A 14,373-nucleotide genomic window follows, 5' to 3' on the forward strand; every position below is an offset into this window, starting at 1 on the left:
TACCTTTAGGCATCTACATTTTACAAGTTTGGCCTCAGTTTCAGGAAATCTGTAGAAGATTAATTTTAACAATTTCTGGCGAACCCTCTTCTCACCCAGCACTTGTGGGCCTGTGAATTAGGCTATTCTCACACACCCAAAAAACTCACACAACTTTCAATCTAAGTTAACGCCCATTAGAGGATAGCCCTTAGGACTTATACTGCACTGGCAGGGTGATAAACTACAAGCAGTATCATCAGAGCCAGTGTGTCTAGTAGTTATAGCGAGGAACCTGGAAATCCTGAGTTCTAATCTTGACATGTAGCTTTGGGTAAATTTCAATTCCTCCATTCTCAGTTTACTCACTTGTAAAATGTGAACAACTAATTACTCATCTCTATCTTGCAAGGATACTATGCAGTCCAGTTTATATTTGCAAAGCATTCTTAAGATATCTAATACTAAATAGCATCATTTCAAGAAAGAATAGGGACAGGATAATCTTCTGGTTAAGGTTCTAGCCTGGGACTTGAGAGACTCAAGTTCAGTTCCCTGTTCTGTTACAGGCACTTAAGACTTGTCTCCATGGCACTGAAGACCAGTCTATGGAGGGTGTGAATTACAGAATGCCCTAGCATGTAGCACTCTAACTGCCCTATGTAGACTCTGCTGGAAAAAAAATGAAAAGGTGTCTAGTTTGTGTCAATGTAGTCCTGTTTCAAACAGGGCTATGTTACTGTGTACTAGGTACTTTTCAGCTTCCACTAGCAGTCTAAACAGGGCAGTTAGAATGCTACATGGTAGAGCACTCCGTAATTCACACCCCCTGTAGGGATGGTCTGTGGCACCATATAGACAAGCCCTTCGTCTCTCAGTGTCTGGGTACCCCATCTGTAAAATGGGAGTAATGATTCTTTCCTACCTCACAGGGGTGTTGTGAGGACAAGTGCATTAAAAATTTAGGTCCTCAGCGTTAGGGAGCCACATCAGTACACATAATGCATCTTTCCTATCTGCCTGATTTTTTAAGTATTCAACTGCTTGCACATTCCAAAGTTGCAGCCTTACTGCTAGGCAAACTACCTTAATCTCAGTGGAACACCAGGACATGACATATATCCAGGTGTTAACTGAACGTGTTCTAATAGGACAATCAGGAGTGAAGTGATTACAGAGATGGTATTTAAGTAGACATAACTTAACTTCCCAACTTCCCATTAGCATGGGGTGGGGGACTTCACACGTCTTAGCATTATTTTAGTGTCTCTGCGGGTTCTTCAAGACAACAGTTTGTCTTTTGGAGGCTCTCATGATCGGCAGAAGAGCTAACAGTTTCGTTAAAATTAAAGCTTAGATTCTCTAGGATGAGGGAAAAAACGAACATGCAAACAACTCCATTTGAAATGTGCACGTAGGCCCTAAATCCTTGGCATTCATGGATTTTCCATATTCACTGATTCCCATTCTTCTCATTTTAAGACATGATCCTCACACTCCCTGACAGAAACTCCGAATTCATTGTCAGAAGCCTCACACCTGTCACTGGCATCACCTTTGTGCTCTAATCTGCCTAAGGGCCCACTGAGCATTATACCCTGCCCAGTGACCTTACTTAACCCCATCTCCAGCTCGAAAGGCTAATGATAGTATATTCTAGGTGTTTCTTAAGCCATTTGATGGTGACAGTGACTACAATTCAGTGGAATACTTTTGATTCCAAGTGTCATTATTAATACAGGAAAAGGTGAGTGAAACGTTTAAACCCTACAGACATGTAACATAAGCGATAACAAATGACACTGTCATAATTTAGGCACTAATTCATATGAATGCAGAATTCCACAGTGCTCTAGGCTGTGTGGGATACTGAATATAAAACGGTGCTAATAGATTCATTCAGGCAAACCTATAGATATTATATTGATGGCATGTGACCCTGACTTCATGCAGAACAGAGCCCCCCGCTGTCCCAATGGGGATAGCTTAGACCCCACAGGCCTGGGCCCTTTCTGACCCCCAGTCCCTTCCCTTCCTCTTAAACTTTGTCTCCAAATTTTTGGGGTTTTTTGGAAGGGTGGGAGGCCTCAGTTTCAGATTTTGCCCTGGGCCTCCAAAAGTCTCTGTGTGGCCCTGTGGTTCTGGTGTCTGTGTTTTTAAAAGGACATTGAAAAACCAGCGAGGGTACAGAAAAGAGCCACTCTCTGAGACACGTAGAGTTTAATCTGTTGAGGTGATGTGATTAGTGTATAAGTACCTTCACAGGGAGAAAATACCAGGCACTAAAGGGCTCTTTAATCTAGCAGAGACAGTCATAACAATGGCTGGAAGCTGAACACATACAAATTCATATTAGAAATGAAGCACAAACTTTTAAAAGTGAAGTTGTTTTACCACTGGAACAAACTCCCAAGTCACTGCTTTTCAGGATACAGTTCTCTGCTCTATAGATGCAGCCTGCTCTCTTTGTCACTAGATGTATAACCTTGCATTTGACTGTATTAAAACACATTTGATCTGAATGGGCCCAGCTTGACAAGTGATCCTGATCCCTTTGTATAGCTGCCGGTCCTCATCGTTATTTACCTTTCTACCGGTCTGCATGTTATCTGCACATTTTATCAGCCATGGTTTTATATTTACTTCCAAACAATTAAACTGTTGAATGGCATCAGACCTAGTACCATTCCCTGCAGAACCCAACAGAAACGACCTGATCCAGTGATGATTCCCCATTGACGACTACTTTGGGATCTGTCTGTTAGCTTATTCTTAATCCATTTAATAGCCACTTTATTGATTCTGTATCGTGCTAGTTTTTAAACCACAGTGTCATGCAATACTACCGTATTTATCGGCGTATAACACGCACTTTTCCCCCCTGAAAATAGGGGGCAAATGATGTGTGCGTGTTATACGCCGATATAACCACCCCAGGCAGAAAAGAAAAGCGCCGCCCCCCCCCCCCAGCGGCGCGGAGCGGCGCCCTAGCCCCTGCCCCACTCCCGAGCAGCGCGGCCCTAGCCCCCCCCCCCCCAGCGGCCCGCGCCCCCGCCCTCTCCCCCCCCCCCCAGCGGCGGGGCCTGAGCCCCGAGCCCCGGCCTGCGCGAGCCCCCACCTCCCGAGCGGCGCGGCCCGGCCCTAGCCCCCGTCCTCCCTCCCTCCCCCGAGCGGCCCTGGCCCTAGCCCCCGCCCCCCTCCCGAGCGGCGCGGCCCGGCCCGGCCCGAGCCCCCGAGCGGCCTTAGTCCCCGACCCCCTCCCGAGCGGCCTGAGATCCCGTCCCCCCTCCCCCCCGAGCGGCCCTAGCCCCTGCCCCCCTCCCGAGCGGCCCGAGACCCCGTCCCCGTCCCCCCCCCCCGAGCGGCCCTAACCCGCGGAGCACCGCCCTAGCCCCATCCCCCCGCCTGAGCGGCGCGGCCCGGCCCGGCCCGAGCCCCCGAGCGGCCTTAGTCCCCGACCCCCTCCCGAGCGGCCCGAGATCCCGTCCCCCCTCCCCCCCGAGCGGCCCTAGCCCCTGCCCCCCTCCCGAGCGGCGTGGCCCGACCCGGCCCGAGCCCCCGTCCCCCTCCCGAGCGGCCCGGCCCGAGCCCCCTCCCCGCGAACGGCGCGGCCCGCCCGCCGCCCCCACCCAAGGCGCCGCACCCTGAAATTTTTCCTGAAATTTCCCCCTTAAAATGAAGGTGCGTGTTATACGCCTGTGCGTGTTATACGCCGATAAATACGGTAAGTCAAATGCCTTCCAAAAGCCGAAAAATACTCCATCTACACAGTTACCTTCATCGACCAAAACCTAATCTCAAAGAATGAAATCAGATTTATTTGACAAGATCTATTTCCATAAAACCATGTTGACTAGCATTAATTATACTTCTGTTTTCTGTATTGATACCACATCGGGGGATGACTCTTTTGAACATGGCTAACAAGAGTGAAAATTCTGCACTTATGTAAACAAAAACATGGTGCTATTTATTCAGTGCATATACACACACACAATATAAAACATTAGTTAGTCCTAGTAGTAATTACTTAAATAGTCCAATCTTCAAGCAGCTCTTAATCAACAGTTAGACATAAATGCCCATTTTATGCTTCTAAAATTCCAACTGGAGTATCCAGCTGGGCTTTGGGCATCATTTTAAGAAGTCCACATGTGAAAGCTGAGCTGCAAATACCAGTTTCAAACAATGGTAATTGCATTAAACTTTCTGTATTATATTACCATAACTGTGCAACTCATTCTTATTCTCACTGTATCTGTCTTTGTGCCAGAACATTAGCTATTGCAAAGAACAGGTTCATTTGCAGCTGCAGTTCTGTACTCTGCTGTTTCACAACAGCATTAAATAAAGTCTTTATGCCAGCCTCTTTGACTATGTTTTTCGGCTGCTTGCTAATTACCCTCTAGCACATAGGGAACAGGGCAGAAAAGGCAAGGTCACTGTCATTTTATAGTAGGGTAGTACAAAAATGGAAATCATTACCTCTTCCAGAGATTTTAGAGTGGAACTTCTCAACAAGTGAATTGCAGATTTAGGATTTAACTTTACATTTAGGCATGTCCCAAGTGCAGCTCCCCAGACCACTGGGTCTGACGCAGACTGGGCTAAATTCAAAAGTGATTTAAGTCAGACGCCTTACACACATGAATACTAGCTGTACCTACTCCACCAATGTTTCTCCTTCTTCAGTAGGAGCTGCAGATATTTAGTAGGTATGTAGAATGGTATGGGGGTTAGGGCATTAGGTTGGAATTTAGGAGACCCCGATTCAGTTTCCTGCTCTACTACAGACTTTCTGTATAATGTTATGCAAGTCACTTAGTCTCTCTAAATTAGGGTTGCCAACCCTCCCAGTTTCACCGGGAGTCTCCCGGAATCAGGCTCTATCTCCTGGACACTACTGAAGCCAATCTGGGAGATTTCAGGCTGCTAAAAGTCCGGCAGCGCAGCAGGGCTAAGGCAGTCTCCCTGCCTGCCCTGGCCCCACCCCGCTCCCGAAAGCAGCCGGCACATCCCTGCAGCCTTTGGGGTAGGGGAGGTGGTCTCCGTGCACTGCCCCCACCCTGACTCCGCAGCTCCAATTGACCGGGAGCTGCAGGGACAGTGCTAGTGAACGCGGGCAGCACACAGTGCCTCCTGCCCCCCTCCCAGGGGCCACAGGGACGTGCCGGCTACTTCTGGGAGTGGCGCTGGGCCAGGGCAGGCAGGGAGACTGCCTTAGTCTCACTACACCACCGACCAGGAACCACCTGAGGTAAGTGCTGCCTGGCCAGAGCCTGCACCCCTCACCTCCTGCCCCAGCCCTGAACCCCGTCCTGCACCCAAACTCCCCCCCCTTCACTCCAACCTCCTACCCAGGCTCAGCCTGGAGCCCCCTCCTATACTCCTAAACCCTTAGCCCCAGCCCAGAGCCTGCACCCCCTCCTGCACCACAACCCTCTGCCCCATGCTGGTGAAAATGAGTGAAGGGCGGGAGAGTGAGCGATGGAGGGAAGGGGATGGAGGGAAGGGGGAGGGCGACCTCGGAGAAGGGACGGCGCAAGGGTGTTTGGGTTTGTGTGATTAGACAGTTGGCAACCCGATTGTAAATAGTGATTAATAGTGTATTTCCCTATTTCATATGGCTGTTGTGAGGATAAATAAATGAAAGACTGTGAGGCATTCAGATACTATGGTAATGGGGACCATGTCAGTGCCATAGACAGGTGTCCAAAGATGGACACATCACCATTCTGAGAGTTTGGCCCCCTGTGGCTGCATTATTGTTAAGGTACAGAGAGACTGTACTTAACTAAATTATTTTGATTTAAAGATTACATTACTCTGGTGAGGGGGTGGGGGGTGACCAAAGCCAGGGCAGTTCTTTTCTGCCCCCTGGATGAGGTGATCTACAATAATATTAATTGAATATAAATGAACTGCCCCGGCTTTGGTTACACACCCCCAACAACCAAGAGTGAAATTAAAAAGGGTGCGAGAAACAGCCCCTAATCCTGGTTCAGGTCACGGAGCAAACAGTTAAATTTAAACTGTTCCTATGCAGGCAGCAGGCTACCTGGGGAGGCTTCTCTCTCAGCCAGTCCCCCTGCTACAAGCTAGAGGGGAGCCCCTGCAGCCCCTGCTGAGTGGGGGAGTCAGGGGAACGGGGAGCCTAGCCGCGTCGGGCAGCCTGGCTGGAGGAGGAGAGGGAGAGAAACAACAAACAAATGTGACAGTGAGTTTTCCCTTTCCAAGCTTTTATTAGCTTTGAGTTTGAACTTTTTGTTATGCAGCCAAAAGAGGTGACAGTGAGCCAATACCGAATGCTCCACTTATTTGCCAGTACACCACTGCCCCGTTTTTAACCGGTACTCCGCACCGGGTGGTCCTGGCTTACTTTCACCTCTGCCCTTCTACCAGGTTCCCTTTTCCTCTGCACACAGTTCACACCCCTGCTTCTCCTGGAGGAAATTGGCCTGAAAGAGGTGAGGCTATTGACAGTGAAGCTCCTCTCAAGGTGAATAATCCTTCATTAATTTCCTAAAGTAACTTATTTTTATAGTCAATAGACGATATCACAGGACCTGCCACAGAGGCACTTTAACAGTGTGGACTCTATCCGGGACAAATCTACGTAGGCTGCTCCTAGCTACACAAGTTACTTGGCCAGATCCTCAGCTGGTGCAAATTGGCACTGATGTCAATGGAGCTACAAAGATTTACATAGGCAGAGAATGTGACCCTCTATGTCATTTTGCCTAAGCAAAAATAAATAAATAAATAAATTTCAGGTTAATTGTCCCTGTGCTTGGCACACACAAACTATATGCTGATCTGAGGCAAGGTGCAGCTAATGTATTACGCAAGGTAATCTATTTAATAATCAAGAAGTACATTTTCAATGTAATTAATGTAATCACGCATATTTAAGCCTAACAATGAAAGACAATGTGCACATATGCTACCAGGCCAATCCATATTTCAAAGAGCTAATACAAGTACAGTTCAGAAATACCTAGCAAAAAAATTGCCCCCAATCGTGTGTTTGATTTTAATGCCCACATTCACAGGGACTCTGTCCAAATAGATACTTTTGCAAGACTGCATCCTTACTTAGTGCAAACCTACATGTAGGCGATATAGGCTAATGCTTAGAAGGCTGAGCATCTGGAGAGCTGGGTGACTCTGCCATTGCCCTGTTGTGTGACCTTGGCAAATCAGTTAGGGCCATATTTTCAAAACATTGGCCTCTATTTTTTGTGCGTGAAGTATCTGAGCTGTGGGCATAGGTGCCGACTCTGTGGGTGCTCTGGGACTGGAGCACACATGAAAAAAAATAGTGGGTGCTCAGCACTCACCAGCCACAGCTGTTTGGCAGCACTCCCATTAGTTGATCAGGGTACCCCAACCAGCTGATTGGAGGCTGGGGGAGTTGCCTGGGAGAGGATGGAGAGCAGTGAGTGGGAGGGGGCCTTAGGGAGGGGGCAGAGTTGGGGGCAGAGCACTCCCAGGAAAAAAAAAACTCAGTACCTATGGTTGTGGGTGTAATCAGATGGGCAAGTGACATTATCTGTGTCTTCATATTATTATGAGTGCAAACCTCTGCCACTTATTTTAACCTGTACAGGGTGGGCAGAGAATGGAAACCTGGTTAAAATAGGGAAGAGTCTGACTCTCAGCTCCTGGTGCCTCAGTTATCCATGGGTAACTCACACTAATGGCGTGGCTCTGTGTCTTCCTCTAGTGCTGGAAAGCATAGAGATTTATGACTGGATTCAAGCTTTCAGGGATGGGTATTTACTTCAGGCAGTAGAGGCTATTGCTTTTAGATCCCAGGAGTCAATCCTGACTTCCAGTGATCCAGCCATACCCACCTTCATGAAGCACTTTGGCGATCCTTGGACAGCAAATAATTATTACAGCCATATTAGAATCTAACTTCAGGGATTGTCTATTCCTCAAAGCCAAAAATATTAGTTCTAGAGTCTATGAAATGAACAAAAAATAATTCTCTAAAAACCTAAAAGATACTTTCATTACAATGACCCCATCCTAATAATATATACCCCAATTAAGCAAGGTACTTTAGCATACGGCTACCCTTAAGCACGTGAGTAGTTCCATTGAAATCAATAGTGTACACTAAGAACTATTTGTATGCTAGATACACCCAAGTACCATGCTGAAGTAAGACTAAATTACCTATCAGCATAGGTCAGGTGTTCAGGGTACAAATGCATCAAAACCACAACTAGCAGAATTGAGAGAAGCGTCTTTCTGAGTTAGCACGAAAATTACACATCTCCCCAGAGAGTTAAATTCTGATCCTGACTTTGCTCTAAACAAATAATTATTACTTTGTATTTGGGTTTGCACTAAGGGAGCCTTCTGTGAAAAAAATATCTTGGGATGACAGAATCTAGCCCTGCAGGTTTCCTGGGGCATCACATTATGCTTTAGTTATAGAAGTAATAGTTTGAAATTACTCTTCACTCTAATTTGGTGTAAGAGAGAGAGAGATTACATAAATTCTCGTTTCAAATTGGGTTTTCAAGCCATCTCCTCCCAGGTAACAACTTTTTCTATATTAAATATTACACCAAGGAGTGAGCATCAGAGACAGGTTAGAACATTCATCTGGTCAGCTTGGACACTTGAGGCTATCTGCTCTGGCCAAGGGAACTATATTATCACATATCTAGCAAATAGTATGCGGAAAGAATTCTTGATAGAAGTATCCTAACGTGGCCCCCAACCACTCCACACAGGGACTAGAATCCTGGATTTCTGATTGGATTTTGGCCCGTACTGTTTGGGCTGAATTATAGTTCTAGAACAACAAGAGAACACAAGGAGCGAGTGCTGTACTGCAAGATACTATGCATGCATAATGGGCACCAAGGGGAGCATGCTATACAATGGCCCTTCCTTACCCTTTTAGCAAGCTGTACCAGCACACCCAGCCTAACACCGTCAGGGCTCATCTCTGTACAGGGGAGCAGGAGATGGGGACACGGCCCAGGATTCTACAGCATGGAGCCTTACAGGCTCCAGCTCTCCTACTTAAGTACTACGCAGCTAGATTATAGTTGCTTCCTGCACGGTGGAGTGGGGAAAAGGATCTTTATCTTCTCCTCTCCTGTATCAACACCCCCTCAACCATAATTTGCCCTTAGTGGGTAATTTTTGGAGGGGACCACATCAGGCACCAAATGTGTACAGCATGGATAGTGGGACTGAAAAAATGAGAGAGAGCAAGGTTTAAAACTAATCCTGAAGGAAAAGGAAGGTATAAACAAAGCTCCAGTGGACTCCATTGTGGTAGGGCTGTTTCTCCTTTATCTTAGTATAATAGTCATATTTATTATCAAGAGAAAGGCAGCTGAAAACCAGGGGCACAGTAAGTAATGCATTGCCTCAGTTTTGTACCATGTGCATCATAAGGATGTTAAAAGAAAGGAACCCTTTCTATCACGCACCAGAAGTAAAAATAAGCAGGGAACATACAGGAGCTTAACAGTGACTAACAAGTGAAGCTAGTCCACTGGGAAACTCTATCCTGGGATGCAGAATCTCCACAAGAGATTTGGGGATCATGGTGGCTAATCAGCTGAAAGTGACGCATGACACTAAGGCCAAAAGAGGTAATGTGATCCTGGGATGCATAAACAGGGGAATTCTGAGTAGGAGTAGAGAGGGTATTTGACCTCTGCACTGGGCACTGGTATGATCACTGCTGAAATCCTGTGCCACATTTTAATGACTTCCACAATTCAAGGAGGATGTTGATAAATTGGAGAGGCTTCAGAGAAGAGCCACGAGAATGATTAAAGGATTAGAAAACATGCCTTACAGTGATGGACTCAAAGAGCTCAATCTAGTTAGTTTAACAAACAGAAGGTGGAGAGGCGAGTTGATTACAGCCTATAAGTACCAACATGGGGAACAAATATTTAATAATAACTCTTCAGCTGGAAGTTGAAGCTAGAAAACCCGAGACTGGAAATAAGGTATAAATGTTTAACAGGGAAGGTAATTAATGTTTCCACTGGGATCAATCAGGAATAACACCAACAAAGTCAATGGAGTTATGTCAGTATATATTTAAGATTAGACAGAATATTTCTGGCTGTATATGTTATCTAGAACACACAAAGGAATGTTAAGCAGTTTCTCATTATATGGAGAAGAATCTTAACTTGCCTCTGTGTCCCTATTTCTTCTACCCTTCTTCCCCCCCACACACACACATTTACGTTGTGAATCTCACAACTAGTGCATCTTTGTTTCCTAAAGACATAAGTGAGTAAAGTGGCACAGTCTGAGCAATAGATAGAAACATCTGCTTCTCTCCTCTTGGTTTTGAAGCATCCTCCTCAGGCATATTCTCTAATGCAGTCATTCTGAAAGAGGTCATTCTTCTCATTTAAGCTCTTAAAATACTGTAGCATCTATATTGAATAAGAAAACACTCAGAAAAGAGAAGAAAAAAAATAAGACCATTATGCTACGTCTCTTATGGAAAGTCTGGAGGAATGATTCAAGACGATTGTGAATTAAGGAGCATACTCCCTTAAAAAAAAAAAAGAAGAAGTGATGCAGCAGCCATCATCTTGGATTCTCCTTTTAAAGTTTCACAACAGTCACTAAGCTTAAGGATCAAAAGTAATTGTATTATCTTCCTGTTAGAGAAAAGCAAAGCAATTTGGTCTTTGATGTTTCATCGTTTCATGCCACCTCTTCTGCCTGCTCTCAGGACTGGTCCTGTATGGTGCTGGGAGTCTTCTAAGAAGACCTCAGCACCTCACAGGATTGGGCCCTTTTCAGGGCCAGAGCATAGGAGTCACCTTATTTTTGCTAGTTCTAGAGAAGAAGGTTGATCTTGTGGTTATGGCACTGGACTGGGACTCAGGAGATCTAGATTCAAATCCTGACTATGCCACTGGTATCCTGTGCCATCTTAGACAAGTCACTTAACCAGGCTGTACTTCAGTTCCCCAGCTTTACATTAGGGATAATAATACTTTCCTTCTCCAGCCTTTGTCTGTTTAATCCTTTTGGGGCAAGGACTGTCTTTTAGTGTGTTTGCGCTCCTTAACCCAACAGGGCCCTGATCTCAGTTATTCCCTCGAGGTGCTACCATAAAGCAAACAATAATATTCTGAATTTCTCTAGCCTGTATCAGCCCTAATATAGATTCAATCCTGCAGTCCCTGCACAGTAAAACTACTAAGATCAGGCAAAGAGGGACTCTTTGGTGACTGCTAGCCATGCTAAGGAATATTTAACATGTCCTTCTATGCTGATCTAAAGGGTTCTCATTTCTCTCTCCCTGTTTTATGAATTACAGTGCTTGCCAACAGCCTTTTCATTGTTTGCAGAAGAGAGCATCAAGATTTAAGACATGTGCATTGCCTGCTGGTTTTACCTTTATATATCAAATCAAAAAAACACCAAAGTAAAATAATCCAGCAAGGGACAAATTGAGCACTTGGATGTACACATGTGACTTCACTGGGAGATGATACAGTGAACAAAGGCAGAATTTGGGCAGATCTGTGGATTATAGCGCACAGACACTTTGAGGTTTAATGCTTTATTTGTGGGTTTGCACAGATGCTACTGTGATTTCAGTTTGTTAGATGTTTTGCAGGGACGGAATTTAAAAATCCATGTCATTTCTGCACAAATACCTAATGTGCACACACATATTTGTATTTCTCTCTCACACCCCCATACAGTTACGTGCATTTGCCTTGCTGATGTTGGGGAACTTGCAGGGGAATTGGGGCATTTGCCTCTGCACTACCCTCTCCCTGCCTTTTGCCTCCAATAAAAGCACAGCACCTAGAGTAGTGGCTCTACCTTTCCAGACTACTGGACCCCTTTCAGGAGTCTCATTTGTCTTGTTTACCCCCAAGTTTCACCTCACTTAAAAACTATTTGCTTACAAAATCAGACATACAAATACAAAAGTGTCACAGCACACTATGACTAAAAATTGGTTTACTTTCTCATGTTTTCCATATAATTATCAAATAAATCAATTGGAATATAAATATTGTACTTACATTTCAGTGTATAGTTATATAGAGCAGTATAAATAACCCATTGTCTGTAAGAAATTTGAGTTTGCATTGACTTTGCTAGTGCCTTTTATGTAGCCTGTTGTACAAGTAGGCAAATATCTAGATGAGTTGATGTACTCCCAGAAGACCTCTGCATCCCCCTGGTTGAGAACTGCTGACCTAAAAGAACTGCTGCAAACTCTTGGTAACAGGTTCACCATCTCCAGAGCCCTCCCCCCCGCATAGGCCTTTCAGGCTCCCTGCTCTCAAATCTATCTATGCAGGTGTGACATTAGCGACATAAACTGGGACTGTATAGATTATTTTTGCAACCAAGGTCCTGTAGTGGCACCAAATCTTGTATAAAGGGGGTCAAATAAGGTGCCAAAGACAAGGTTATGGTTTGCTGGTTATGATTATTCTGTCTATATAATAAGTATTGGCTCTACACTGTCTGTATTTCAAACTTGTGCTATGATTTTGGGTGACACCCCAGACAATTTGGCATCAGCACTGCCTAGCCTGCTTGATGGCCCATTAAGGACCATCAGGTATATGAGTGACCCATTGAAAGAAGGCAGATACACCTTGTGACTCAGCCAGGCATGCAGGCACATGCCTATGGACAAAACTCTAAGGTTTTTTCATGCCATATGCTGGAATGCTTGTCTTTGGGACAAAGAAAGCAGAGACCACATGGCAAGAGACTATAAAAGTCTGATGTATTTCCTCCATCTTGTCTTCAATCCTGCTTCTTACGTCTGGAGGGACTTTGCTACAAACTGAAGCTCTGAAACAAAGGACTGAATGACCTATACCAGCTGTGGATGTACTACAGAGACTTGATTTGAACCTGCAGTTTATTCTATCACTGCTACAAGCCTGAACCAAGAAGTTTGCCATTACTGTATGTAATTGATTCCATTTAACCAATTCTAGCTCTCATCTGTATCTTTTTCATTTTATGAACAAACCTTTAGATTCTAAAGGATTGACAATGACATGATTTGTGGGCATGATCTGATTTGTATATTGACCTGGGTCTGGGGCTTGGTCCATTGGGATAGAGAGAACCTCTTTTTTTTTACTGGGGTATTGGTTTTCATAACCATTTATATCCATAACGAGTGGCGCTGGTGGTGATACTGGGAAACTGGAGTGTATAAGGAAATTGCTTGTGTGACTTGTGGTTAGCCAGTGGGGTAAAACCAAAGTCCTCGCTGTCTGGCTGGTTTGGTTTGCTTTAGAGGTGGAAAAACCCCAGCCTTGGGTTGTAACTGCCCTGCTTTAAGCAATTCATCCTGAATTGGCACTCTCAGTTGGGTCCCACCAGAACCAGCATTGTTACCAGGTCCCTTCAAACTCCACACCGACTTTTTACTTGGCTAATAACACAAGGCAGCAGGGAGAGATAGCTCAGTGGTTTGAGCATTGGCTTGCTAAACCCAGGGTTCTGAATTCAGTCCTTGAGGGGGCCACTTAGGGATCTGGGGCAAAATCAGTACTTGGTCCTGCTAGTGAAGGCAGGGGGCTGGACTCAATGACCTTTCAGGGTCCCTTCCACCTCTAGGAGATAGGATATCTCCATATATAAAAAACAGTTTTATTGTTTTGAATAATCTGTGAGAATAAAGTCTTCAAAGTCCAAACCAGGCCTTCCAGCCTACAGCTTTTCCCTGCTTTGGCAGACCAGTCCTGAGCCCTACCTTGCTGGAGTATTTTCTCCACTGGAATCATAGGGTCTCCTGCAGAAGACTTTATCCCTCCTCTCTGCAGCCCTCAGCCTGATTGAGTTACATGACCCATTTTCCCCATCTGGTGGGGGGACAAGTTATCTCCACCTGATAAACCTAAGACCCAGGGGCGGCTCTAGGCACCAGCAAAGCAAGCACCTGCATGGGGCAGCCCATTTGCAGGGGCGGCATGGGAGCTGAGAACCAACAGGGGGCTCTGGGAGCTGTAGTTCCTTGGTTTGCTCCCTGCCTATAGACCCAGCCCTGGAGCAGGGAAAGAACTACATTTCCCAGCATTCCCTTGGCCACTACCAACTGGAAAGGAAGGAGGGGGACCTCATGCGGCAACGTGCTGTGAATGGTAGGGAGACCATAGTTTAACATTCAAAAAACAGGACACTCCGGGGGGAGGGAAGCCCCACCCTGCCACCATCCACTCTCTCCGACTGCCCCCCACAGAAACTCCAACCCCCCCACCCCTGCTTCCTGTCCCCTGATCGCCCCCTCCTGGGACCCCTGCCCCTAACTGTCCCCAGAACCCCACCTCCTATCTAAGCGCCGCTGGTCCTTGTCCCCTGATTGCCCCCTCCCGGGACCCCCCCCATCTAAGC

At 45.9% G+C, this 14,373-nt stretch overlaps 1 long non-coding RNA gene across 1 annotated transcript in view; it reads right to left on the reverse strand.

Annotated features, from left to right (window-relative positions):
• Positions 1-13,870, reverse strand: part of LOC123362838 — a 66,909-nt gene extending 53,039 nt beyond the window's left edge. The window contains exon 1 of the long non-coding RNA XR_006576594.1: positions 13,736-13,870. This is a non-coding gene — a long non-coding RNA (uncharacterized LOC123362838). The remainder of the gene's footprint in view (positions 1-13,735) is intronic.
• Between the last annotated feature and the right edge of the window lie 503 nt (positions 13,871-14,373).

Source organism: Mauremys mutica, chromosome 2 (assembly GCF_020497125.1).
Source record: "Mauremys mutica isolate MM-2020 ecotype Southern chromosome 2, ASM2049712v1, whole genome shotgun sequence".
Classification (NCBI taxonomy): domain Eukaryota; kingdom Metazoa; phylum Chordata; order Testudines; family Geoemydidae; genus Mauremys; species Mauremys mutica.